Source organism: Dama dama, chromosome 21 (genome assembly GCF_033118175.1).
Source record: "Dama dama isolate Ldn47 chromosome 21, ASM3311817v1, whole genome shotgun sequence".
NCBI classification, from domain to species: domain Eukaryota; kingdom Metazoa; phylum Chordata; class Mammalia; order Artiodactyla; family Cervidae; genus Dama; species Dama dama.
In genome coordinates, this window is record NC_083701.1 from 1,241,630 (window position 1) to 1,268,408 (window position 26,779).

General features: G+C 46.4%; 1 protein-coding gene across 7 annotated transcripts in view; it reads left to right on the plus strand.

Moving 5' to 3' along the window:
* LOC133042393 (conserved oligomeric Golgi complex subunit 2-like) overlaps positions 1–12,418 on the plus strand; it is a 36,424-nt gene extending 24,006 nt beyond the window's left edge. For 4 of the 7 annotated variants that reach the window (XR_009689489.1, XR_009689488.1, XR_009689490.1 and 1 more), the window contains 2 exons: positions 8,250–8,448; positions 8,824–12,418. The gene's annotated coding sequence lies outside the window, so the exon portion shown is untranslated. The remainder of the gene's footprint in view (positions 1–8,249; positions 8,449–8,823) is intronic. The other 3 variants (XR_009689487.1, XR_009689485.1, XR_009689486.1) reach the window with 3 other exon arrangements.
* The last annotated feature ends 14,361 nt before the right edge of the window (positions 12,419–26,779 follow it).

Below are 26,779 nucleotides of genomic sequence, written 5' to 3' on the forward strand. Positions count from 1 at the left end.
GAGTCAGGACACAGAGGATGTGTCAGGTTCTAGGTGAGAATGAGATCAAGGAGTGAAATAGAAATTTGGGCCTAAAAACAGAATAATTGACAAACATAGTTGTTTTTAAAAGGTTGAAGTAAATTTTAGGCTAAGGAACTTTTATTTTAATAAAACATCACAATGGAATTTTGCTTTTTGTAAGTAGATGTTTCTGGTGTATTTGACTGAAATTTTTCTCTTATCTTACAGTGAAAAGGGCAATACTGTTTCTGGCTATGATTTTTTGGTGAATTCTCTCTGGCCAGAAATAGTACAAGGATTAGAAGAAAAATTACCCTTGCTTTTTAATCCTGGGAATCCTGATGGATTTCACCAGGTGCCTTTCCCTCTGTTGTCTTGATTCTTGCAGTTGTTAACCTGAGATAGTCATGTCTTTTTTGCACAGTCTTGGTTCTGTGGTTTATTGAAAATCATAATCTGAGTTGCAGAGCCAGCATTTACCTTAAAAATACACACATTATTTTATTCAAGTCATAGTCTGTGATACTTTGGGGACTAAGAATATTTTTTAGAATGTAAGGTAGAATTCAGTCGAGAAGCAATTATGACTAGATATGGATGTTTTTTATCTAAGTTTTAAAAAAGATCTTAAGGACCACTGAAAACAAATCTCTTTACAGTTGTTCTCAATGAAAAATTAAGTTTGTAGATCTCTGCTATATCCCTTTGAAGGAAAACAAAAAGTAGTAATTGGATTGTAGTATATATTATATAACTAATATTATAATTATTAATGTGGTATAAAAATGTCCTATATAATTTGAAAGATTAGGAGGCCTTGATATTTCTTTTTTTTTTTTTTTTAATCATATTTTTTATTTAAAGGACTTCGTGGTTGATATATCAAAAGTAAACCCATATGTTCATTTTCCGTCTTTTAAAGATGTTATGTAGTGTCCTGGAGAGGAATGAAGACTCTAGGCCAAATGGCCTGAGTCTGCACCTCACTCTCCTGCTCAGCACCCTGTTGCTCAGCCTCTTAGTGCCTCTCCTCCTCTTCCTGCTCTGGATTTTGATTTTTGTTTTTTTATTTTTTTATTCAATATGACAATCTTTGTCTTATAATTAGGTAATTTACTAATTTACAGTGATCATAGTGATTGATATATTTACAGTTTTTTTAGTTCTTCCTATTTGTCCCATTTTTCTTCCTTCTTTTCCTTTCTCTCGTCTGTTTTTTTTTTTTTTTTTTTTCCTTTCCCCTTCTTTGTATTGTGCACTTTCAGGAATTTGTTTTTCTCATTTATTCTCTTTTACCCCTCTACTGATTTGGAAGTTCTGCCCTCTGTTTATTTGTGTGTTAAGTAACCTTAGTGTTTACTTAACAGAATTTAAAGTTACTGGTGTCCTTCAGCCTCCCACACAGCACAAGGATCTTAGATGCCAATCATGCCATTCCATAGTATATGTTCGTTACCAGGGTCTTATTTCTATTTTGATTTTTTTATGCCCCCAAATTGGGCATTATTTTTATTGCTTTAACATGGCCATCCTCCTCCTCTCAAAAATATTCCACATGTTTATCATTTCCTTTGCTTATTGTTCCTTCTTGAATGTTATACCTTTTCTCTTAGATCATTTTCCTTCCTCCAAAAATTCATCTGTTATGAATTTCTGTTGATAATAAATTTCACTTTTTTATGATAAACCCTCAGTCAATACTTGTTTGAAAATAACTTTGTACCTTTTATGTTTAAAAGGTAGTTTTGCTGGAAGTAGAATTCTGTGCACTTTGAACTTTGTCACTTGAAAGTAGTTGTTGCTGCTGTTGCTTGGTAGTTATCATGGCTTTTTCCCCTGGCTCCTTTTAAAATTTTCCCAGTGACTTTGGTGTGCTGTTTCATTATGATCTATCTAGTGCGGACTTCTTTTTATTTGCTGAATTTAAGATTTGTTGGGTTTTCTGAATGAGGATTGGTGGTTTTTTAAATCATTTCTATATCATTTTTATTCATTAACTCAATTGTGCTTCTGTCTCATTCCTTTATTATTTGCTTTTAGAACTCTTAATTAATTATCCTCACTTTATCTTTCATGTTTCCTGAATTTACTTTTTTTATTTTTCATCTTTGTGCTACATTCTGGGTAATTTCTTGGGACTTTTCTTCTAGTTCAAGAATTCCTTCTTCAGTTGTGTCTAAATTCCTTTTCACCTGTTTCAAATTTATCATTATTTTCATTTCTAGAAGCTCTATTTGCCTCTTTTTCTAATTGTGCTTGGTTGCTTTGCTTACTAATTTATAAAGTGTAGAGAGGCACACGGAGAAGGCAGTGGCACCCCACTCCAGTGCTCTTGCCTGGAAAATCCCATGGATGGAGGAGCCTGGTAGACTGCAGTCCATGGGGTCGCGAAGAGTCGGACATGACTGAGCGACTTCACTTTCACTTTTCACTTTTATGCATTGGAGAAGGAAATGGCAACCCACTCCAGTGTTCTTGCCTGGAGAATCCCAGGGATGGGGTCGCACAGAGTCGGACACGACTGAAGTGACTTAGCAGCAGCAGTAGAGAGGCACAAGTTGAGTGTGGTAAGCCTGGGCCGAATAACTTCATAACAGGTAAGACACCAAATTTGGAACTTTATTATCCCAGAAATACCACTTATCTGTTCTCTTGGCCCTTGTTACAGTATGTTGAACCATATAATTAAGTAATATGATTTTCAACAAGTTGTGTGACACTGAGTTTTGTGACTTTATAAAATAGATCTTTGTAAATAAATAAAGTAGGGCTTTTAAAAATAGATACCATAAGCAGAATGAAGTAATGGTCTTAAGCATTAGCAATTTAGACTCTTTACATCCCTCTTTAGAGAATCATATTTATCATGTTAGGCTCAGGAGATTCTCCATCTCAGAAATGAAGCTTTCTGATGAAATGTTGACTTTAGAATTCTAAACCAGTACTTAATGGTTGTGGTTACATTTCTTGCAAGAAATGCTTTCAGTTTTCAGTGTTAATGGGACTTGCTTTTGAGAAGAGAGAAGTATTTTTGCATTCCTTTAACATCCATTATATGCAGGGGTGTAGTTTTATCCCAGAAGGGATGAGGAATACTTTTCTTTCTCTCAGCTCCCCACATCTAGACCACACTTAGGGAATTCAGTAAGTGTAGCTAAGAGTCGGATGTGACCGAGCGACTTCGCTTTCACTTTTCACTTTCATGCACTGGGAAAGGAAATGGCAACCCACTCCAGTTCTCGCCTGGAGAATCCCAGGGACGGGGGAGCCTGCTGGGCTGCCGTCTGTGGGGTCGCACAGAGTTGGACACGCCTGAAACAACTTAGCAGCAGCAGCAGCAGCAGCTCAAAACCAGCTGAAAGGAATTTAACACTACAGTAGTCTTTACTGTACCACACTTCCCATGTAATCACAGACATCGTATTTAGGCGATTGGTTTGGTGACCCAGAAGAGAGCTTCCCTTCAGTGAGAAGTCCGTGGGAAATCCTGCAGTGTCCTCCCCAGAGCCTGGGGACTGAGAGCCCTTGCCAAAGGACGTGCAGCTGCAGGTTTCACTGCTGACTGTCTGGGCTTCTGGTTCCTCTCTTTCCTTGCTTTGTTTCTGAGTCAGTTCTCTCTGAGCCTGAGCAGAAGAGGAAGTGTCATCTCTATGGGAGATGATAATAAAAGCAGTTAACCTAGTAGTATAGTTTTCTGGGTTAATTAAATAATAGAATTGTAAACACTGTGTCCAGATGATATATGTTCAGTAACTGTTACCTGCTGCTCTTAGTGGTGTTGCTAGATTCCCCTTGTCAGTCTTCATGCTGTCCCATCTATAAAAATGATGTAATTACTCACATGGTTTGAGTAATTGCTTTCCTTTTCTTCCCTCCTTTCTTCCCTTTCTTTAAATTTTATACTTCTTCTTGAAAGGCAGTGAAAATTATACCACTCAATCTGTGATCTCTCGTGGTTCCAGTGGACAGTTAGGGGTGCCCTAGAAGATGAGTGAGAGCTGTCACTTAAAGACCACTGGACTTAGAATACCTGGGTCTCTTGATGGGCTTGCCACCTAAGACCTTGAGCAAGTCATAGAACCACTTTGGGCATTACTCAGTGTGCGGATCTTCAGAGGAAGATCCTGTAAGGGCCTAATGAGATCTTAAACCTGTGATTCTGTGTGTTGATCTTTATCTTGATTTCCATTTTTCAGTGTATGATCCCGATTCTGGTTAGTTTCCTTAAAATGAAAATTCCACCTGTTTGTTCTTATTTTAGAAATATACCAAAAAAAAAAAAAAGAAATATACCATAAATATGGATTTTGTAAGAACGTTTCAATGGCAGTGTGGATCAAAGGCCAGTGTAAAAAGATTACGAGCACATTCTGCCTATCACAGTGTCAATAATAAGTGGAACTTGCCGATTTATTTTCAAATAAGGTCAGCAATTTTTTTTTTTTCCCCCTCACCTCCCCTCCTCCGCTCGCCCCGCCTTCCCCTCCAAGGTCAGCAATTTATTCCCATCACCTCCACCCTTCTGAAATAGAATTTGAACACCAGTTCAGATGGACTGAACTCCATCTCACAGCCCCTTCTTGGAGACCATCATATTATTCCTTGGGAAACAATTTAGAGCAGAAATGCACAAGAAGTATCATGATTGCCAAAGTTCTGGCCTGTATGACAAAAGGATTAAGTTTTACTTTCTTGTCATTAGCAAGCTGAGAACGCTGGACTCCAAGGGAGCTAGACCAGGCCCAGCTTCATTCCCAGGTGCTATGCCTTCATTCACCATGAAGAGACAGAGAGAGCTGGTCACCTAGCAGCTCTTCCTCTCCATTTTCCTCTTTCATCACTTGCTTCAAATAGCAGACCTATCCTTCACCTGTAGTTTTGTAGTTTTGAGTTTTGCTCACCTGTAACATTTTTATCCTCAGAGGGAATCAGGAAAAGTATTCTTTCTTGAAAGATTCTTTGTAGCTGATTCCATCCATCAATTTATAAGAATTGTAGTTATTCTTGGTGAGTGTTCTGGAAAATGGTGACACTTTCCTTCCAGATAGCATAATGATATCACCAGGGTCAGTAAGTGGTCCTGTAGACAATTCGGGGGCAATTTAGGATAAATTCTTAACAATGTATGTTCCCCTAGAAAAAGAGATGCTAATATAGCCATTTTTGCAGATTCTCTTGAGTGAGATCACAGTAAGTTCCTCCATAGAATGATGTTAACTCAAGCATTTTAGTTAGAATGGTTTTTAAAGACTTGCAAGCTTTTTGTTTAAATCGCTGGATGCAAAAAATAAATAAATAAATAAATCACTGGATGCTTTCCTTAATTATGATGCAGTCCTTCCCTGGAGGTCTGAGGAATAATTACAGAGAGGGAAATACATTAAATCCCTTGACTTGTAATTACTTGCCATGATTGAGAATGTATATAATCATCTTTTGATGATGAAATCTAAGCTGTCAGACCGTTAGTTTGGTGCTCTTTTACATACAATACTGAGCTTTAATTTTTCAAGGTTATATTATAATGTAGGTAAGAAATTAAGGATCTGTTTGTCTGAGATACTCATGGACTGCATGGGACGTAATCGTTACTTGATGATCAAGATGTAGCCAGGGCAAGAAACCCTTTTGGTTTGTGAGAAAATTTTAAAATGGTGCAGCATCATTTTATAGTTTAAGAGTGCAGTAGAGAAATAATATTTAAACTTTCCGTGTCTCCTGTAGTCTACGTTTTGGCTTAGATTGCTTTAGATATCTAATAACCATCACAGCCCATACTCCTGTTTACTGCCTCCAGACGCCTCTTATCCAGTCATTTCCCCACAGCCCAGACCCCACACTTGGGAATCTTGCGTAAGTGTCGTGTCCAGAAGGACTGTCGAGTCCTTCTGCCTTCTGGAGCTCTGGGCCCTGCAGGGTAGCACAGCCTGGCCTCAGCCTGTTCTCTTCTCCTCATAGGTTCTCTCAAAGCTGGTAATTGAGTCTTAAACTATGCTGAAACTCAGCCAGTCCCATGAAAGACATTTTTAATCTTCACCAGAGTTTAGTCATAAGCATTCAAAGGAATTGCTTTTCTTTATGAATAGTTTTATTTAAAATTGATGAAATTTTAAAAGTTACGTTTGAGTTATGACGTGTGTAACCTGTTCTCAGTGCATTTGCTCTTCCACTTGAAATTCAGGTACTACTTTATAGAACACTATTCTGTTAATTTTTGTCAGTGGTTGGGTTATTTATTCTCTGGGATAACAGAATGTTCTGCAGACATGGCTGGTGTCAAAGCTGTATTGCTCTCTGATTCACTTCAGGGTCATTTAAAGTAAGCCTGAACACCAGTAGGGTGGTGATGTTTCAGCAAATTTCTAGGAAGGAATATCGGTACTAGTATTGCACTCTCGGTAGCAATCAGATAGTCCTGGGTCTGGCTCTGTGCCGACATCCCCGTCATCTTCAGGAAAAAAGGCACCCCTCCCACCACCACCATTCTGTGAGCACACGGGCACCCCTTCTGTCTCTGGTCCCCTGCTGTGTCAGCATACCCTATTGTGTCATTTGTTCTTCCAGGAGTTTTGGGAAGTAGGGTTAGGCATTAGTTTTCATAGAAAGAGATTAAATGCACATGGGCCCCCAGCAATCTCAAACGGTAGTAAATCAGCGGCTGCCGGGAAGCTGGGTGTTAGCGCCTTAAATGCTACAGGCAGTGGTATGTCTTTCAGTTGAACTCTTGCTAGAATGGTGCATGCTCCCAGGATGGTCACATGTGTGTTCTCTGTCTGCTCCATTCAGCACATGCTTAGCGTGGTGTAGCTCCTTTACAGCGTGGAGTCCGTGTGGTACTGATGTGCCTTCCTTCCCCTCCACCCTCCTCAAGTTGTGTCCATGCGTCAATAGAGTCGTGCGTGGGGGAGGGGGTGTGTGTCTCCAGATCATCCCCATACCCAAATGGAAGCGTTTAGGAGTGTTTGTATTTGGGGTTGCCTTTCTTACAAATCCTCTATCAAGAGTAGAATGGCATCCCATATATATGTGAAAACTACAGCGTAACTTTCCAAATTTCACCAAAGTAACATCTCACTTTGTTTATTTTCTAAGAAGTAGTACAACCTAACACCTCAATCCTGGAAGTTACTGGCCAGCAAAGCTACTTGAGGGGCGGGTTCTGGGCTCCTGGAAGGTAGGGAGAGGGGACAACTGGGTCACACGACTTAGACAGTTTTAGTCTTAGGGATCTCACACCTGGTCACACGTCATCTGCACGTCTGTTTAAAAGGCATTAATGTTACGGGTCTGCTGCATTTGTGTCTTGCACTTTCTCGTTTGTGTGGTTTTCAGATTGTTGTGGCATACATACAGTTTTATCCTGTGTCCTTACTTACACTGAGTTATACCTGTTCCTCTGATGGCCGCAGAACTTCCAGCTGACCTCTCTTCACGCTGCTTTCAGTAGGAACTGTGCCGCATGTTACGGAAACCTTCCCTTCCTTGGGGCTGTGAAGGTGGCTTCTGGTTCTCCGCGTTCTGAACAATGCTGTGTTGGTGTCAGGCCTTTTCTGTGCTGAAGCTTCCTTCCTGTGTTTTCGTGTGTTAACAGATGTGGGCAAACGGTGGGATTCGGGGTCTGAGGCGAGTGCAGGAGCTGGTCTGCTCTCTTCACCGCAGGGCAGCCCCTGCCCTCTCCCCCGCAGTGTGCTCGAGAGCACCGCCTTCTTTGCGGTTCTCCAGTGCTCCCTTCTCTTCCTCCACTGCTCTTCTGCCTCCTTCTGGGCCTCTCCCTGCTGCTTGGAGAGACTCGCCTTCCGCAGGCTTCACGGGGCAGTCGCTGAGTTCTTTCCTGTGTGTGGCACAGGGAAGCTGTGGGGAGCGGCCAGCTCCAGCAGGCAGGGTGGGCCAGAGTCCTCTGCTCTCAGCCACTCGTGCCTTTGAGGGCAGGGCTGCTGCTCTTTCTGTGAAGTGCTGCTGCGTTTACTCTCCAGTTTCCTGAAGATCAGTCTCTGAACTGCTTTTAAAAAGCATATAAGTACTATCCAAAAAACCAAGATTGTGGATTAGGTAAACTGATGTTAAGTATGTGTCAGAATTTATTGGTAGCAAGGGAACTAGTGGGTGACAAAAGAATGTATGGTAAAGAAAGTATGAACATGGAAGGGTTATATAGGTGGGAAGGAGGGGGCTACATAGGCAGCTAATTAAGGAAATAAATACACACACAGTTTCATTTCACAGTCATAAAAATGTGTCCACATCAGGTATTATAACAGAAGGCTGTGAGAAGACGGTATGAAATGACAGATGGCCCAGCAGAGAAAACAGAAAACCCATCCGGAAAGCAGATCCTGAGCCTCAGGGTGGGCCTGCAGTTACCAACAGCAGCACGAGAGACAGGCAGCAGACATCTGATGAGCGCCAGGCAGAGACTTGTTCTGGTTTAACTGCCTACTTTCAGTGGTATGTCTCAAGCTGCAAACCAAGATACAGAATATAGCTTCTCCATTTCTTAGTTTGAGGGACATTTGCCTTCTTCTGATAGTGTGGAGGTAAGAGGACTGGAAAAACCAGTCTTACGGCCCTGAAGTGATTACCTGATTATAGGTGGTGGGACTTGCCAGAAATGGCTTCCTGGTCAAGTAATTCAGATAAGTTTATTTCCTGCTCAGTAAGATAAAAAGTCTGGAGGCCAGGCATCAGGGCTGCTGGGGCATCTCTGAGGCACTGGCCCTACAAGCAAGCAGGAGAATGGTCCTATTGCCTGGGGGGGGGGGGGGGTGGGACAGGCACCTGAAGCAGAGAAAACAGCCGTTTATGCTCTTGTTTTTCTCTCAGATTTAGAGAAATAGCGGGATCCTTAGAAGCAGCACTTACAGATGTCCTGGAAGATGCACCAGGTAACATCCTCAGAGTGACAAAGGCTATCATTAAGTGGGTTAATTCCATTCACCAAGTCTTCTTGGTGGCCTTAGCGCCCTGGGAGCACTTTGACCTTTTGCTGTCTTCCAGTAGTGTTACTTGCTCAGTCGTGTCCAACTCTTTGCAACCCCATGGATTGTAGTGTACCAGGCTCCTCTGTCCATGAAATTCTCCAAGCAGTTACTGGAGTGGGTAGCCATTCCTGACCCAGGGATCAAACCCAGGTCTCCTGCATTGCATGCAGATGATTTACCATCAGAGCCACCAGGGAAGTAAGTTAGACCCTGAAGATAGAGTTTAAGTTCTTTTTTAAAAAAAGGTTTCTAGAGCTTCCGGCTGTATAGAGACGATGTAAAGAATGCTTTAAGAAAACGGGAAGGAGAACACATTTTCGCTTCTGAATATAATGTGTCAAGGGCATATAACCCCTGCTGTGCTTAAGTGACAGCCTTTTCTTGTAGCCTTGTGGCTACCCTCCACTTCCCTCTCAAGCTGAGGTCAAGGATCAGAATGTCCCTTCCCTCCAGAGAATAACTCTCAGCTCGGACTGCTGCCTCAGGCCTCCAGAGCCCTTGGCCCAGTCCTGGGACAGTGGGCGGGTGGCTGGGGTCAGCCTACGCTTTCCAGACGTGTTTGCATCTAATCACGCTTTAGGTGTCCCTGGTGCCTGCTCACCTAGGTGGCTGTTCCTGTAGCCACAAAGCTCCACTCCACTGTGCTCCCTTTTGTGTGGCCAAGTTCCATCTAAACTGCACTCTTCTAGCCTCAAAAGTTTATTTTCAGCTGTCTTTGCAAAGGTAGCCATGTGTAATTGACTTCCTGTATTTAAATAGCATATTCAGGAGTGGAAGAGAAGACAGGACAAATTCAAAACCAAAGAGTAAACCCTTGCAAGTGACTGCCATTCCAATTCGCATTTGTTGCTTTATTATAAAGTACCTGTTAACTGATTATTTCTGATTGTTATGTATGTTTAATATGCATCAAATACCTGGGAGAAGGAGTCATGTAAAATTAGAAAACAGCGTTTAAAGGCCTCTTGGCTGTCCACTCCACCTCCCTAAATCTTTGCTGACCTCATAGGATTCTTCAGAATGTCATTGGCTTCATTCTTGGCTTGTCCGTTGAAGATTTTAGCTGTTAGCCCTTCCGCTGCGACTCCTTAACTGTGCGTTTTTACCTCTAGCTGGGAGCTTGTATTGCCTTTTGGCTTCTCATAGGACGTGGAGCAGCCTTCAGAGGTGCTGGTCTGACAAGATGTTCTTGCCGCTGCTGGCACATCGTCTGTGGAGACTGATGCTGCAGATTCTGGCGCGGTACTCCAAATTTGTCAAGGAGGTGAGGGCTGGCTGGTGCTCATCCCTAATCAAGACTGAAATGAATTAAAGACAGGTTAAACTAAACGTGCCAAGATTTTTAAAGCCCATGTGGTCATGAGAGGTTGATGCAAGGGCTATAGTCCAACTTCCCTAGTTTCTATCCATTTCACTGGACTTCCTTTTCACTCTTGTTTATGTGATCTTTAGGGGCATCAGTTGTCACATATTCATTGCTTTGTCTTTTTGAAAAGCACCACATTGACCTCATTTTCCCTTAGGGAAACCAGAATCTTTGTATGGTGCCTCCAATACAGAGGCACCATAAAACAGAGATGGTCGTTTTAATGAAGATAATAAAAATATGCATAGTTTTTCCTTAATATTTGGAAATTGAAAAACACCAAATGGCTGAGATTAGAAGGTCTTAAAATTGGTTAACCTTCCCTTCGTTTCAGAAACCCTTTTCAGCTTGGATGTATTAGGTATTCACATGCCTATAATGATTGATTAATTTTTGTGCATAAAGCCACAGGAGCATTCATGTGGTCCAGTGCTGAGCACCCAGCCCCACCAGGTCCACTCCAGGTCTCAGAGATGCCTGCTGCACAGACAGCTCAGTGATAGACACACACCCCGGCCAGTGCAAGGTGATGATTATAAGAGAGCGTGAGCGGAAGTGTAGGAAAGATGACATGGAGAAGCCATCATCCACGGACACGGAAGCACTCTGTCAACTGGAGGAGAGTGTTTCAGTGGAAAAAGCACAGGCTTCAAGTCAGACCTTGGAGCTGCTGCTCTTTAATTATGTGGTCTTAGGGAAATTGGCTGAATCTCAGATTCTTCGTCTGTAAAATAGGAACACAACTTCTACATGTGCTTGTTGTGAGGAGTAAAGAGATTTCTTGCCCAGCAAACTGATAACGAAGGTGCCCAGCAGATAATGGTGCTCCATCCAAGTTCCTCTCCTCTTCCTCCTTTGCCTCCCTCTCCTCAGAGGAGTCTCAGTAGAGCACCCTGCCCTATGAAACTGTTCATGAAGATCGTGCAGTTCCTGGGACACCGTGGACTTGATATGATCCTTTGAGGCCTGGGCTTGCTTCATCATCCCCAGCAAGATGCCAGCCAGTGATTATTCTTACACCTAGAATATTCCATTCTTTTCTCGATGCAAGTGCTCTGCTCTTAGGTTTCTTTCCCCTGTAGCAGTCCATTATGCAGAGGACACTTAGGTTGTTTGTATTATTTGAAGCATAACTGAGGTTGAGACTTTTATTTTTTACCCTATGATAATAATTTATTAAATAAATATAGTAAATTGTTTACCTTAAGCAGTTAATTAACTTTTTAAAGCCTAGGATGTTCCGGATCTTAATTTTCCTTTAGTTTCGGGACCTCTTGCTTTCTTTCTGTTACTTAGGTCAAGGAGGGGAAATGCACACAGGGTCACAGTCTGTCCTGTTCCTGTTTTTCACACCTACCTGGAGAGGCAGGGTGTGGTCTCCTTTCCTGAGTTAACTTTCACTTAATACTTTGTCGACAGCTGGCATTTTGTGTTGAGTTACATGCTCATGTATCTTGCAGGTGGAAATATTTTATTGCTGAAATCCTTTACTCAGGCCCATCTCTAATGAAAGTGCTAAGGATATTAAAAAGCCTTTGGTAACTGGCAGCAAAGATCTATCACCCAAGGAAATTGCAAAGACCAAGCAAGTGGCCCTTCTGAAACAAAGCCCATCGTCTCCATTTCCAGCACTCAGCTTGTCTGTGTGGTCACAGACCTGGACAGGCTTCAGGAGCAGTTAAGCCTGTGTCGCAGAGGATTCTAAGTGTGGGGTTCAGGGTTCTCACTGTCTGGCCTTGTGGGCCAGACACTGTCTAGACTTGTGGGCCCAGGGCCTCTGAGAGAGAGCATCCTTTTCCCTCCCTCTGGCGTCGCCTCCGCCCCCGACGGGCATGCTGTCCTCCTCGGGTAGCAGCCTGTGTTCTCACTGTCTGGCCTCATGGGGTTTAGACTTGTGGGCCCAGGGCCCCTGAGAGAGAGCATCCTTTCCCTCCCTCTGGCGTCGCCTCCGCCCCCTGACTGGCATGCTCTCCTCCTTGGGTAGCAGCCTGTCTACCGCGTGCCTGCCTGGAGCCCTGGCTTCCCCTGAGCAGTGACGCCACAGGCCAGGGCAAACCAGGCCCTCATTAGCTCAGCTCACCCTGTGGAGCCACGGTCTTTATTATTTTTTTTTTAATTAAAAAAAAATCATTTAAATGACAAACACAGTTTTTAAGGAAAAAAGTTTGATTTGAAGTACAGACACTGGATCCCCAATATCTAAAAAAAATTATTTCTATTGACAAACACAAGTCTTAAAGGGGAAGAAAGGACCAGAAAAAGCAGCTTCAAAAATGCAAGGAAGCAAAGTAAATGGGAAAACAAGAAGAAAAAAAAAAAAGATAACTCAAGTTTACTAACAAACACTGAAACTTTCAACAGGCAAAGTTTCATTTTTTAGAATTTTGAGAGCAACTCATTTGGAATTTTAAATAAATAAGCTTAAGTTTATTCACATCTTCTGGTCCAAGCAGATCCCTAGTGCCATGACTCTGCTTGCTGTTGGTCAAATTCACCTATTAGTCTCTTGATGGGAGCTAGCTTGTTATGAAGATACTCGCATCTGTATTTTTCTTCATGGTAATTGGGACTAGACTGCTTTATCTTCTGATATTCTTGTAAGACTTCTTCATTCATGAACATTCTGATACTCTTTTGAGCCTGGAGAAAGGCGCTTTCGCTGTGCATCCAGTTTGATAAATCTTCTAGCCACAGTCTCCATCCTGGCATGCAAGGCCCTATATTCGTCATACTCAGCGTTGAAGTCATCCTTGTAATTCTGGCGTTGCTCGTAGGAGACGATGGCAATATATTTTATCAAATAATCTGGGAGTTCAGTTGTTGAAGAAGGCTCCGTGGAGGTAGTGCAATCCTCTTTAACTCCTTCATTGGAATCCGGATTGGAGTCATTCAGCTTGACAATTTCCTCTTCTCTTGTAAGGTCCTCTTCCTTTTCCTCAATCATCTCAACGTCGTGATTTTTTATTTGGTCCTTTTCCTTGTGTTTTTTAGACTTCTTCTTGGACTTTTTGTGAGACGAATGGTTTTCTTCCATAGGCTTTGGACACTTTAGTAGAACTGAACCAGGGGGTAAGGTTTCCAGAGAAGTCCTAGAGGTATATTTGTCTTGCTGGTCCTCGTAGATACTACTGTCTTGACTAAAACTGTCAACAGGTAGGTCTTGAGTTCCCCGGCCTTCTGGGGTGCTAGGGGAATTGGAGTTAGAATTTACAGTCTGAGGCGGGTTGGAGATAGGCAGGTGGGTTGAAGGCAGCGGTGGAGGAGTAGGGATGGCAGCGGCTGCAGGGGGCGGCGGGAGGCCTGCAGCGGATTTTTCACTGGTGGAGCCATGGTCTTTAATGGGTTGGATTCTGATTGTTTCTAGTCTACTTACCCAGTACTTATCCTTTAAAAGTGCTGAACTTTTAAAACGTCTTCCTATTTCCTCCACATAGGGTTTCATGTTCTTGCTTTTACCATTAACAGAACTTTGTTTAGGAACAGAATGTGTTTAAGTGCTCTGATACATAATTCTGCTTATTTCAGGTTTAAGTGTTTTGTGGTGCTTGGACAAATACTGTATGTGTTGAGCAAAAACATGATCTTTATCATAAGGTTTTTTTGGTATTGAAGGGAGCTACAGAATAGTGTTAATAGCCGTGAAAATACGATTTTCCATGTTGTTGAATTATTTTCTACTGAAAGCACTAATGAATTTTGTTTTCTTCCGATGAAAGTTACTGAAAGTTCCAAGTTTAGTTTTATCATTAATAACAGTCTAGAGTTGTAGGTGCATATAGAATTGTCTCTTCCTTTGATTAGTAAAAAGTAACTGAATATATAAAGTGCATATTTATTTCAGCTTCCAGAACTCTTAGAAACAATCAAGCCAAAACGTGAAGTGATGGGCTTTAAGAATTTTTCTTTTATCTCAGGTAAAAATGAATCTTTAAAATTCAGCAAATCTTTGAATAAGAAATAACTTATAATAGAATTTTAGAGACTAGGATATATTTAATTAGCAGTATTCTCTAGTTGTAAATCCTTGGTTTTTCTGTATTCTGTTCTGTGGTTTTTAACTTCTCTGAATGAGATATTTTAATTCTAATAATTTGCTTTGGTTTGGTTTATTGTATATATTGAGCCTGTGCCCCACAACAAGAGGAGCCACTGCAGTGAGAAGCCCCACACCACTAGTTATGGCCCACGCTCACCCAAACTAGGGAAAGCCCACACACAAAGACCCAACACAGCCAAAAATAAATAAAATCGTATTCCTAAAAAATGCATATCTGACAAAGAATCTGTGCTGAAATTGTCCAAGAACACTAGAGCAAACAAGCCCATTCATAACTGGTAAAGATTGAAATAGACACGTGGCCACGGAGGGTATACTGATAGTAAACTCTCCTACAGAAACATACTCAAGATACTGGTGGGATGCATGCACAGCCCCCTTTGGGAGACAGTCTGACAGTTTTTTCAGTAACCACATGGGACAAGCACTGAATTCTATACATGACAAGTGGTGGAAGCCAGGTGTCTTACCATTGGAATGGGAAGTTACCGATAAACCAAAGGAAAGGTTACAAGATCCCTGGAGACATCATCACAAATTACCTTTAACTGAGTATGTTCAACGGTAAGCTGGAATACATGTATATATTTCCAAGTATTGTCAGCTGAGCATATTTAGCTCCTACATGGTTTTTTTTTTTTTTCCATTTATTTTTATTAGTTGGAGGCTAATTACTTTACAATATTGTAGTGGTTTTTGCCATACATTGACATGAATCAGCCATGGATTTACATGTGTTCCCCATCCCGATCCCCCCTCCCACCTCCCTCCCCATCCCATCCCTCTGGGTCTTCCCAGTGCACCAGCCCCGAGCACTTGTCTCATGCAATCCAACCTGGGCTGGTGATCTGTTTCACCCTTGATAGTATACTTGTTTCAATGCTGTTCTCTCAGAACATCCCACCCTCGCCTTCTCCCACAGAGTCCAAGAGTCTGTTCTGTACATCTGTGTCTCTTTTTCTGTTTTGCATATAGGGTTATTGTTACCATCTTTTTAAATTCCATATATATGCGTTAGTATACTGTATTGGTCTTTATCTTCCTGGCTTACTTCACTCTGTATAACGGGCTCCAGTTTCATCCATCTCATTAGAACTGATTCAAATGAATTCTTTTTAATGGCTGAGTAATATTCCATGGTGTATATGTACCACAGCTTCCTTATCCATTCGTCTGCTGATGGACATCTAGGTTGCTTCCATGTCCTGGCTATTATAAACAGTGCTGCGATGAACATTGGCGCACACGTGTCTCTTTCAGATCTGGTTTCCTTGGTGTGTATGCCCAAAAGTGGGATTGCTGGGTTATATGGCAATTCTATATTCAGTTTTTTAAGGAATCTCCACACTGTTCTCCATAGTGGCTGTACTAGTTTGCATTCCCACCAATAGTGTAAGAGGGTTCCCTTTTCTCCACACCCTCTCCAGCATTTATTGCTTGTAGACTTTTGGATAGCAGCCATCCTGACTGGCATGTAATGGTACTTCGTTGTGGTTTTGATTTACATTTCTCTGATAAGAAAGATGATTTTTTGATGCAGGATGGCCGTGATATTCCTTGGACTTCAGAGAAAATTGGTTAAAATGAAACTTTTTTTTTTCTTGGAAACTGCAAAGCTGGTTCTTTTAGCATATGCAGTTGAAAACTGCATTTTCTGACCTAGGTTTGTTAGGTCAGTTTTCATTCCACTCCCAAAGAAAGGCAATGACAAAGAACGTTCAAACTGCTGCACAATTGGACTCATCTCACACGCTGGTAAAGTAATGCTCAAAATTCTCCAAGCCAGGCTTCAGCAATGCATGAACCGTGAACTTCCACATGTTCAGGCTGGTGTTAGAAAAGGCAGAGGAACCAGAGATCAAATTGCCAACATCCACTGGATCAAGAAAAAAGCAAGAGAGTTCCAGAAAAACATCTATTTCTGCTTTATTGACTATGCCAAAGCCTTTGACTCTGTGGATCACAATAAACTGTGGGAAATTTTGAAAGAGATGGGAATACCAGACCACCTGACCTGCCTCTTGAGAAATCTGTATGCAGGTCAGGAAGAAACAGTTGGAACTGGACATGGAACAACAGACTGGTTCCAAATAGGAAAAGGAATATGTCAAGGCTGTATATTGGCACCCTGCTTATTTAAGTTGTATGCAGAGTACATTGTGAGAAACACTGGGCTGGATGAAGCCCGAGCTGGAATCAAGATTGCCAGGAGAAATATCTATAACCTCAGATATGCAGATGACACCACCCTTATGGCAGAAAGTGAAGAAGAACTAAAGAGCCTCTTGATGAAAGTGAAAGAGGAGGGTGAAAAAGTTAGCTTAAAGCTCAGCATTTGGAAAACTTAAGATCATTGCATCCAGTCTCATCACTTCATGAAAAATAGACGGGAAAAATAGTAGAAACAACAGCAGACTTTATTTTGGGGGGCTCAGAAGTCACTGCAGATGGTGACTGCAGCCATGAAATAAAAAGATGCTTACAACTTGGAAGGAAAATGATGACCAAACTAGACAGCATATTAAAAAGCTGAGACATTGCTTTTCCAACAAAGATCCGTGTAGTCAAGGCTATGGTTTTTCCATATGTCATGTATGGATGTGAAAGATGGACTATAAAGAAAGTTGACAGCCGAAGATTTGATGCTTTTGAACTGTGGTGTTGGAGAAGATGCTCGAAGGTCACTTAGACTACAAGGAGACCCAACCACTCCATTCTAAAGGATATCAGGCCTGAATATACATTGGAAAGACTAATATTGAACCTGAAACTCCAATACTTGGCCACTAGATGCGAAGAGCTGACTCATGTGGAAGTTGCTTTTGATTTGCCTGTGAGTGTGGGAGCCCTACCTGGGCACGGGGCCTCAGGGGCCATTGCCACTGAATCATGACCTCCACGCAAGCGCATTCCAGCTGTGTGGCACTCAGCACGCGGGAGACTGGGAAAGCTATCTTCCTTGGAGGAAGGAAAGGCATCCATACAGAGTGTGTTGTCAGGCCTCTATCTTGCAGCAAATGTTTTGCTTCTCAGATGTCAGACCTGCAGGCCTGCTCTGAGGGCCTCAATTCCCGAGTCAGGGCCCTGGGTCTGCCTGCACATTCCGAGCCTTGCAAACACATTCTTACGTAAACTCGGTCCTGCCCACGGGGAAGGAGACTGCGAGAGTGCATCTGAGGGGGCCAGGTGCCATGCTGGGTTCACCTGGCCAAGGGCACCTGGCACCTCCCATGGGCCCCCGGCAAGGGGTGGCACTGGCTTGCCAAATGCCAAAGTGGGGAGCAAAGCTAGCTCTGGCAGAAGGAAGCAAACAGCAACGGGAGGCCTTTGCAAGTAATTGCTGGGCTGCCCCACGTAAGGGCTCCCCATGAGAAAAATGCCAGTTTGGGGCCCTAGGCCTGGGATCCAGGTGGGCACCCAGGGTGTTCTCCCCACAGGATCCAAGCATGGTGCAGACAGGCCTCGGCCTGGGAGCTTTCTCCTGCAGAGCAAACGTGATGGAACAGCCGTGTGGAGGTTGCCTTGATCTTCCCTGGGAGTGTGCAAGCCCTTCCTGGGTGTGGGGCCCCAGGGGCCATTGCCGCTGCAAAATGACCTCCCAGCCAGCGCTTCCCAGCCAGGGGTGACTCTCAGCCCGTAGGCAGCTGGGGACAATATCGTCCTTGGAGGCAGGAAAGGCAGCCCCAGAGTGGTTTTTCAGGCCTCTATCATGCAGCAACTGTGTGGCTCCTCAGGCGCCAGAACTCCGGGCCTGCTCCCAGACCTCAATTCCTGAGTCAGGGCCTGTGTCTGCCTGCACTCTGTGAGCCTTGCAAACACATTCCTAGATCAGCGCGGTCCTACCCATGGGGAAGGAGGCTGCAGGAGTGCTTCTGAGGGGGCCGGGTGCCACGCTGGCACCTGGCACTGCCCAAGGGCCACTTGGGGGAGGGGCGGGTGGCGGGCCGGCCCCTGACTTGCCAAAGGCCCAAGTGGGGAGCAAAGCTAGCTCTGGCAGAAGGAAGCAAACAGCAACAAGAGGCCTTTGCATGCATTGGTGGGCCGCCTCGAGGGGTATCACACTAGACACTGTGGAAATGTGACCCCAGGTCCAGGGTCTAGAGGGTGTCACACTGAATACTGTAGACATGTGACTCCAGGTGCAGGGTCTGGGAGGTGGGGTCACCCTAGAGATTGTGAACATGGGACCCCAGGTACTGGGTTTTAGAGGCGGGGTCACACAGGAGACTGTAGACATGTGACCCCAGGCACAGAGTCTGCGAGGTGGGGTCACCCTGGGGACTGTGGACACGTGACTAAAAGTGAAGGATTTGGTGAGGCAGCACTCCCTGGAGATTCTGACGTGTGATCCAGGGTGAATGGTCTGGGAGGGGGTCACCATGAAGACTGTGGACTTGTGACTCCAGGTATAGGGTCTAGGAGTTGGGGTTACCCTAAGACTGTGAACATGTGACCCTGGTACAGGGTCTGAAGGTGGGCTCATACTGGAAACTGGAGGTGTCACCCCATGTTTATGGCCTGGGGGGTTACCCTGGATACTGCAGATATTTGACCGCAGGGACAGGATCTGCAAGGAGGGGTCACCATGGAGACTATGCACATGTAACCCCAGGTACAGGACCTGGGAGAGGTATCACCCAGGGGACTGTAGAAATGTGACCCCACGTGCAGGATCAGGAGCAGTCACCCTGGAGACCGTTTTAAGTGTGACTGCGAGTTCAGGGTTGGGAGGTGGGATCACCCTTCAGACTGTAGACATGTGACCCTGGTCCAGGGTCTGGGAAGGTGTCACCCTGGAGCTTGTGGACACGTGACCCAGGTGCAGGGTCAGGAGGGTTTCAGCGTGGAGACTGTGGACATGTGACATCAGGTGTAGGGTTTGTTTGGGGAGGTTACCCTGAAGACTGTGGACAGGTGATCCTAGGTACTCAATCAGGTGTGGTGAGTCACCCTGATCTGTGGACATGTGATCCCAGATACAGGGTCTAGGGAGGGGTGTCATCAAGAAGACTGTGGACATGTGACCCCAGGTGAAGGGTCTGGGAAGGGTTTACCCTGGAGACCGTGGACGTGAGAAGCCAGGTGCAGGGTCTGGGAGTATGGTCATACTGAAGACTGTGGTTGTGATACCCCCGTACAGAGTCAGAGAAGTTGGGTCACCCTGGAGAATGTGGACATGTGACCCCATGTGCACAGTCTGGGGGGTATTGTCACCTTGGAGACTGGTTAGGTGACCACAGGTGCAGGGTCTGGTAAGTGGGTGTCACAACGGAGACTGTGGGCGTATAACCCCAGGAGCAAGGTCTGGGAGGGTTGTCCCCCTGGAGAGTGTGCACGTTTGACCCCAGGTGCTGGGTATATGGAGACGGGTCACCTTGGAGACTGTCGACATGTGACCCCAGGTGCAGGTTCTGGGGAGGGAGCTCACCTGGGAGACTGTTAGACATATGGCCCCAGGCACGTGGTCTGAGATGTGGAGTCATCCTGGAGATAGTGGACATGTGACCCCAGGTGTAGGGGCTGGGAGGGGAGGTTCCCTATAGACTCTGGTTGTAAGACCCCAGTACGGGACAGGGAGGTTGAGTCACCGTGGAGAGTGTGGATGTGACACCATGTACAAAATATGGGGAGTATGGTCACCCTGCAGACTGGACATGTGACCCAGGTACAGGGTCTGGGATGGAAGTCTTGCTGGAGACTCTGGACATGTGACACCAGGTTCAGGATCTGGGTAGGGCTGTCACATAGGACATTGTGGAAGTGTGACCCCAGGCACAGGGTCTGGGAGGGTATCACTCGGGAGACTGAAGATATTTCTGCCCAGGTACAGGGTCTGGGAGGAGGGTCACCCTAAAGACTGTGGACATGTGACCCGGGTACAGGGTCTGGGAGGGGGGTCACCCTAGAGGCTGTGGACATGTGACCTGGGTACAGGGTCTGGGAGGTGGGTTCACACTGGACACTGGACATGTGGCCCCAGGTGCAGGTTCTGGGAGGGGTGGTCACCCTAGAGGCTGTGGACATGTGTCACAGGAACAGGGTCTGGGAGGGGGGTTCACACTGGACACTGTGGACATGTGACCCAGGTACAAGGTCTGGGAGGGGTGGTCACCCTAGAGGCTGTGGACATGTGACCCCAGGTGCAGGTTCTGGGAGGGGTGGTCACCCTAGAGGCTGTGGACATGTGTCACAGGAACAGGGTCTGGGAGGGGGGTTCACACTGGACACTGTGGACATGTGACCCAGGTACAAGGTCTGGGAGGGGTGGTCACCCTAGAGGCTGTGGACATGTGACCCCAGGTGCAGGTTCTGGGAGGGGTGGTCACCCTAGAGGCTGTGGACATGTGTCACAGGAACAGGGCCTGGGGGGGGGGGGGTTCATACTGGACACTGTGGACATTGACCCACGTACAGGGCCTGGGAGGGGGGTTCACACTGGATACTGGACATGTGACCCCAAATGCAGATTCTGTGAGGTGGTGTCCCCCTGGACATGTGACCCTAGGTACAGGGTGGTCCCCCTGAGGACTGTGGGTGTGTGATCCAAGGTGCATGGTATGGGAGGGGGTCACCATAGAGACTGGACCTGCGAATCCAGATAATGTGTGTAGGACTTGGGGTTACACTGCTGATTATGGACATGTCACCCCAGCTGCAGGGTGTGGGGTCACTCTGGAGATTGTGCAGGTGTGACCCTAGGTACAGGATCTGGGGAGAAGTGTCACCCTAGAGCTTTTGGAAATGTGACCCCAGGTGCAGGGTCGGGTGGGGATCACCCTGGAGACCCTGGTCATATGATCCCGGGTCCTGGTCTGTGAGGGCGTCACTATGGAGACTAGGGACGTGCGGCCCCAGGTTCAGGCTCTGGGAGGTGGGGCTACCCTGCAGCGTGGGTGTGTGATCCTACTTGCTCGGTCTAGGGGACGGGGTCACCCTGGAGACTGGACGTGTGACCCCAGGTACAGTGTCTGCGGAGGGGTGTCACCTCGGCACTATGGAAATGTGACCCCAGGTCCACAGTCGAAAGGAGGTCACCCTGGATACTGTGGACATGTGACCCCAGGCGCAGGGTATAGGAGGTGCCATCGCCCTGGAGACTAGGTGTCGGACCCCAGGTGCTGGGTCTGTGAGGTGGGGTCTCCCTGGAGACTGAGTACACATGTCCCCCATTACAGGTTCTGGGAGGTGGGTTCATTTTGGGGACTATGGACGTGTGACCCAAAGTGCAGTGTCTGGGGAAGAGGCTGACCCTGGAAATGTGGACGTGTGTCCCAGTGCATATGGTCTAGGAGGGGGTCACCATGGAGACTGTGGACTTGTGACCTCAGGTGCAGGGTTTGAAAAGTGGGGTCCCTCTTGGGATTGTTGACAGGTTACCCCGGGTGCACAGTCTGGGATAGAGTCACCTTGGAGACTGTAGACATGCGACCCTAGGTGCAGGGTGTGGGAGGTACTGTCACCTCGCACACTGTGGTCATGTGACCCAAGGTGCAGTGCCTGAGGTGGGCTCATCCAGGAGACTGGGACCTGTGACCCCAGGTAAAGTGTCTGGACTGGTTCATACCCCTGTAGACTCTGGACATGTTACCAATGTGCAGGATATGGGAGGGGGTTACCTGTAGGAGACAGGACTACTTAAAGGCCTGGCAAAAGAGTTAAGCAATCTTGCTGAGAGGACATGACTCAGCATGTCACTCCTGAAGGAATCCAAGAAAGAACAAAAAACATCTTGAAAGCAGGATGTACTCCTGGGGGTGGAAAGCCATCAACAGACTGTTTCTATCTTTGTCGCCTGTGAGGCACATAAACATTAACTAGGTCTTTGTCCCTGAAGCAGAAAAACGGGGATTAAAAAAATGCTAAATATTAATTGCACAGGATTATCATTGAAGGCCACCCGGCCTGCTATGCTCCTGTAAACACATGAAAGCTAGTCTCAGAAAGTGTAATAAAGCAGACATGAGATCAGTGTGGGCACCTTCCCCTCATGGCGGTGTTGGTCCCCTGGTCCCCTCTGTAACTTTCTTGAATGTTTCTCATTCTTTTGCCATGCCATGCTGTCAGGCACCTGTGCTGTTGAGTTGGACTCAACAGTCACCATGGAGACTATGGACGTGTAAGCCCAAGTACAGGGATCGGGAGGGGTAAACCTGAGGAATATGGACCCCAGGTGTAGAGTGTCAGAGGTGGGATCACCCTGACACTATGGACATGTGATCCCAGGTACAGGGTCTGGGAGTTGGGGTCACTCGGGGACTGTGGGCTTGTGACCCCATGTGCAGATTCTGGGGAGGGTTCTCACCCAGGAGACTGGACAAATGACCCCAGGTACATGACTGGGAGGTAGGGTCACCCTGGAGATGTGGACATGTTCTCTCAGGTGCAAGGCATGGGAGGGTTTCACCCTGGAGACCATGGATGTGAGAACCCAGGTGCAGGGTCTGGGAGTTGGGGCCACTTGGGGACTGTGGACGTATGACCCCATGGGCAGAGTCTGGGGAGGGTGCTCACCCAGGAGACTGTGGATATATGATCCCAGGTACATGGCTGGGAGGTGGGGTCACCCTGAAGACTGTGGACATGTTCCCTCAGGTGCAGGGCATGGGAGGGTTTCACCCTGGAGACTGTGGACATGTTACCCCAGGTCACAGTCTCCAGAGTGACCCCTCACAGAAACTGTTCCTGGGGTCACATGTCCACATTCCTCAGGTGAACCCACATCCCAGATCCTATACCTGAGGTCATACATCCACAGTCTCCAGGGTGATCCCCCTCCCAGACCCTGCACCTGGGGTAACATGTCCACAGTCTAAAGGGTGGAACCCACCTCCACAGGTGCAGCACTTGAGGTCACACTTCCACACTCCTCAGAGTTACCCAAGTTCACAGACCCTGTTCCTGGGGTCACACGTCTACAGTCTCCAGAGTGACTCCCCTGCCAAACCTGCACCTGGGGTCACACTTCCACAGTCACTAGGGTGACACCACTCTGCACACCCTGTACCTGGGTTCACACATCCACTGGAGGGCAATCACCTTGGAGACTGGATGTATGACCTCAGGTACAGGGTCTGGGTTCACCTGGGGAATGTGGACGTGTGACACCAGATACAGGGTCTGGGAGGGTTATCACCCTGGTGACTGTGAATATGTGACCGTGGATTTAGGGTCTGTGAGGGGTTCATCCCTGCAACTGAGGACGTGTGACCCCAGGTGTAGGGTATGGGAAACTGAAAATGTGGCCCCAGATACAGAGTCTGGGAGGGGTGTCATGCAGGAGACTGTGGACATGTGACCCCATGTGCAGGTTCTGCGAAGGTGTAGCCCTGGAGCCTGTGGACATTTGACCACAGGTGCAGGGTCTGGGAGGGAGGTCACTCAAGATTGTGGACATGTGAGTCCAGGTGTAGGGTCTGGTAAGTGAGGTCACCCTGGAGGCTGTGGATGTATGACCCCATTTTCAGGGTCTGGGGAGACGGCTCTCCCTGGAGACTGTGGACATGTGAACCTATGTACAGGGTCTGGGGAGAGGGGTCACTCTGGAGACTGTTGACATGTGACCCTACGTGCAGGATTTGGTGATGTGGGCTCACCCTGCCAACTGTGACCCCAGGTACAGGGTCTGGAGAGGGGTGTCAGCCTGGAGACTCTGGACATGTTACCCCAGGTGCAGGTTCTGGAAGCGGTCACCCTGGAGATTCTGGATATGTGATTCCAGGTATAGGGTCCGGGGAGGTGTGTCACCCTATAGACTGTGGAAATGTGACCCCAGGTGCAGTTTCAGGAAGAGGTCACCTGGAGACTGTGAACGTGTGAGAACAGGTGCAGGGTCTGTGAAGTGTGGTCTCGGGGGAGACAGTGGACATGTGACCCCAGGTACAGGATGTGGAAGTGTGACCCCAGGTGCAGGTTCAGGAGGGGGTCACCCTGGAGACTCTGAATGTGTGACCCCAGGTACATGTTCTGGGAGGCGGGGTCCACTTTGTACACTATGGACACGTTACCCCAGGTGCAGCATCTGGGAGGGGGATCACCATGGAGATGCAGACATGTGGTCCCATGTGTAGTGTCTGGGAGGGGAGGTTACCCTGGAGGCTGTGGATGTGTGATTCCAGGTGCTCAGACCAGTGTTGTAGGGTCACCCTGAAATCTCTGGACATGTGACCACAGGTTCAGCATCTGGGGGATGTCACCCTGGAGACAATGGATGTGTGATCAGATGTTCAGAGTCAGGGAATGGTGGTCACCCTGGAGACTGTGGAGGTCTGAGCACAGGTAAAAGTTCTGATGAGGTGGGGTCAACCTAGAGATGGTGATCATGTGACCCAAGGTACAAGTTCTGGTGAGAAGGTATAGAGATTCTGGAAGTGTGACCCCACATGCAGGGTCTGGGAGTGAGGTTACCCTTGAAATTGGAAATGTGACTGCAGATACAGGGTCTTGGAGGGGAGTCACCAAGGAGACTCTGGACATGTGACCCAGGTGCAGGTATTTCGAAGGGGTCACTCTGGAGCCTGTGGATGTGTGACCCAAGGTGCAGGATCTGGGGAGAGGGATCACCTTGCAGACAGTTGACATGTGACCACAGGTGCATGGTTTGGTGATGTGGGGTCACCCTGGAGACTGTGGAGTTTTGAAACCTGATACAGGGTTTGGGAGGTGGAGTCACGCTGGAGACAGGACATTGACCCCATGTACATGGTCTGGAAGAGGATCACCCTGGATATGGTGGACATGTGACCTCAGGTACAAAGTCTGTGAAGGGGTTCACCCTGGAGGCTGTGGCCTTGTGACCCCAGGTACAGGATCTGGGGTGGGGTGTCAGGAATGTGTTGTCAAGTCTCTCTAAGTGCAGGATAACACACAGCCTTGACTCTGGAAAATAGGTCTTCTGTGCAAACCTGGAGTCCTAACATCTAAGCATCTAGACAGCTACTAGGTGTGTGAAAAGCACTCTCCTTTTTGCCTTTCATTCCCTGGTGGCTCAGAGGATAAAGCGTCTGCCTCCAATGCGGGAGGCCTGGGTTCAATCCCTGGGTTGGGAAGATCCCCTGGAGAAGGAAATGGCAACCCACTCCAGTATTCTTGCCTGGAGAATCCCATGGACAGAGGAGCCTGGCAGACTATAGTCCACGGGTCACAAAGAGTTGGACACGACTGAGCGACTTCACTTTCACTTTCAATCAAATGAACATAGGTTTCCCAGCATTCTGTTTGCTGAGAGTAACACATGGCTTGAAAATCCTTGCTTGGAGTTCAGTTTTAAGTAACAATTTCCCGTCCTCGGTGTTACATTAGGGAAGGCAAACACACTCACAGGGAAAAGCAAAGAAACATCAAAACATCTGTTCTATGAAATATTCTCTGTAGGAGGGATCCAGTGATCCTAGGTCTGTCTGGAAAATTCTTGGATACTTCAGGGACACATGATGAGTGTGAACCTGGATACTGGACCTTGTTGGCAGAATTAGCATTTTCTCTCTGTTGACCCTAAAACAGTGCACCTAGCTACTGCCTGAAAATCCATCCAATTGCTGTTCTCTTACTTGAAATAGCAATAGCTTTGTTGAAACCTTTGTGATTTCTGAAGAAAGCAGGTAGCTTGCAACTCCTTGCCACTGACATATTTCCAATGGAATGTCAACTAATCTAGGTAACAACACTATGGCACTCAGCACTCTCAGACACTGCTACAGCCAGTTTCCTCATGGACTGTCCCAGTATGACCCAGGAAAGTGTTCACAAGGCTCGCAAAGTGCAGGGAAACATATGGCCTTGACTCTGGAAATTAGTTCCTCTGTGCAAACCTGGAGTCCTCTCATCTTAGAATCTAGACAGCTGCTGATAGATAGGTGCATGAAAACATTCTCTTTTTTGCCTTTCATTAACCAAAGGAACATAGGATTCCCAGCATTCTGTTTGCTGACCAAAACACACTGGAAATCCTTGCTTGGATGTCATTTTTAAGTAACAATTTCCCCTCACCTTTAAACAGTAGGGATGGCCCCCAAATAATAGGGGAAAGAAAAATATCAAACCATCTGTTCCATGATGTTTTCTCTGTAGCAGGCATCCGGTGATCCTAAGTCCGTCTGGAAAATTCTTGGATACTGCAGGGACACATACTGAATGTGAACCTGGATACTGGACCTTGTTGGCTAAATCAGCATTCTCTTTCTCTCTCGGCCCCAAAACAGTGCAGCCGAGAAGCTGCCTGAAAATTCATCCAATTACTGTTTTCCTACTTATGATAGCCATAGCTTTGGTCAAACCTTTGGGATTTCTGAAGCTAGCAGGCAGCTTGCAAGTCCTTGTAACAAGATCATTTCCACTGGAATGTCAGCTAATCTAGGTAACAACAGTATTGTCCTCAAC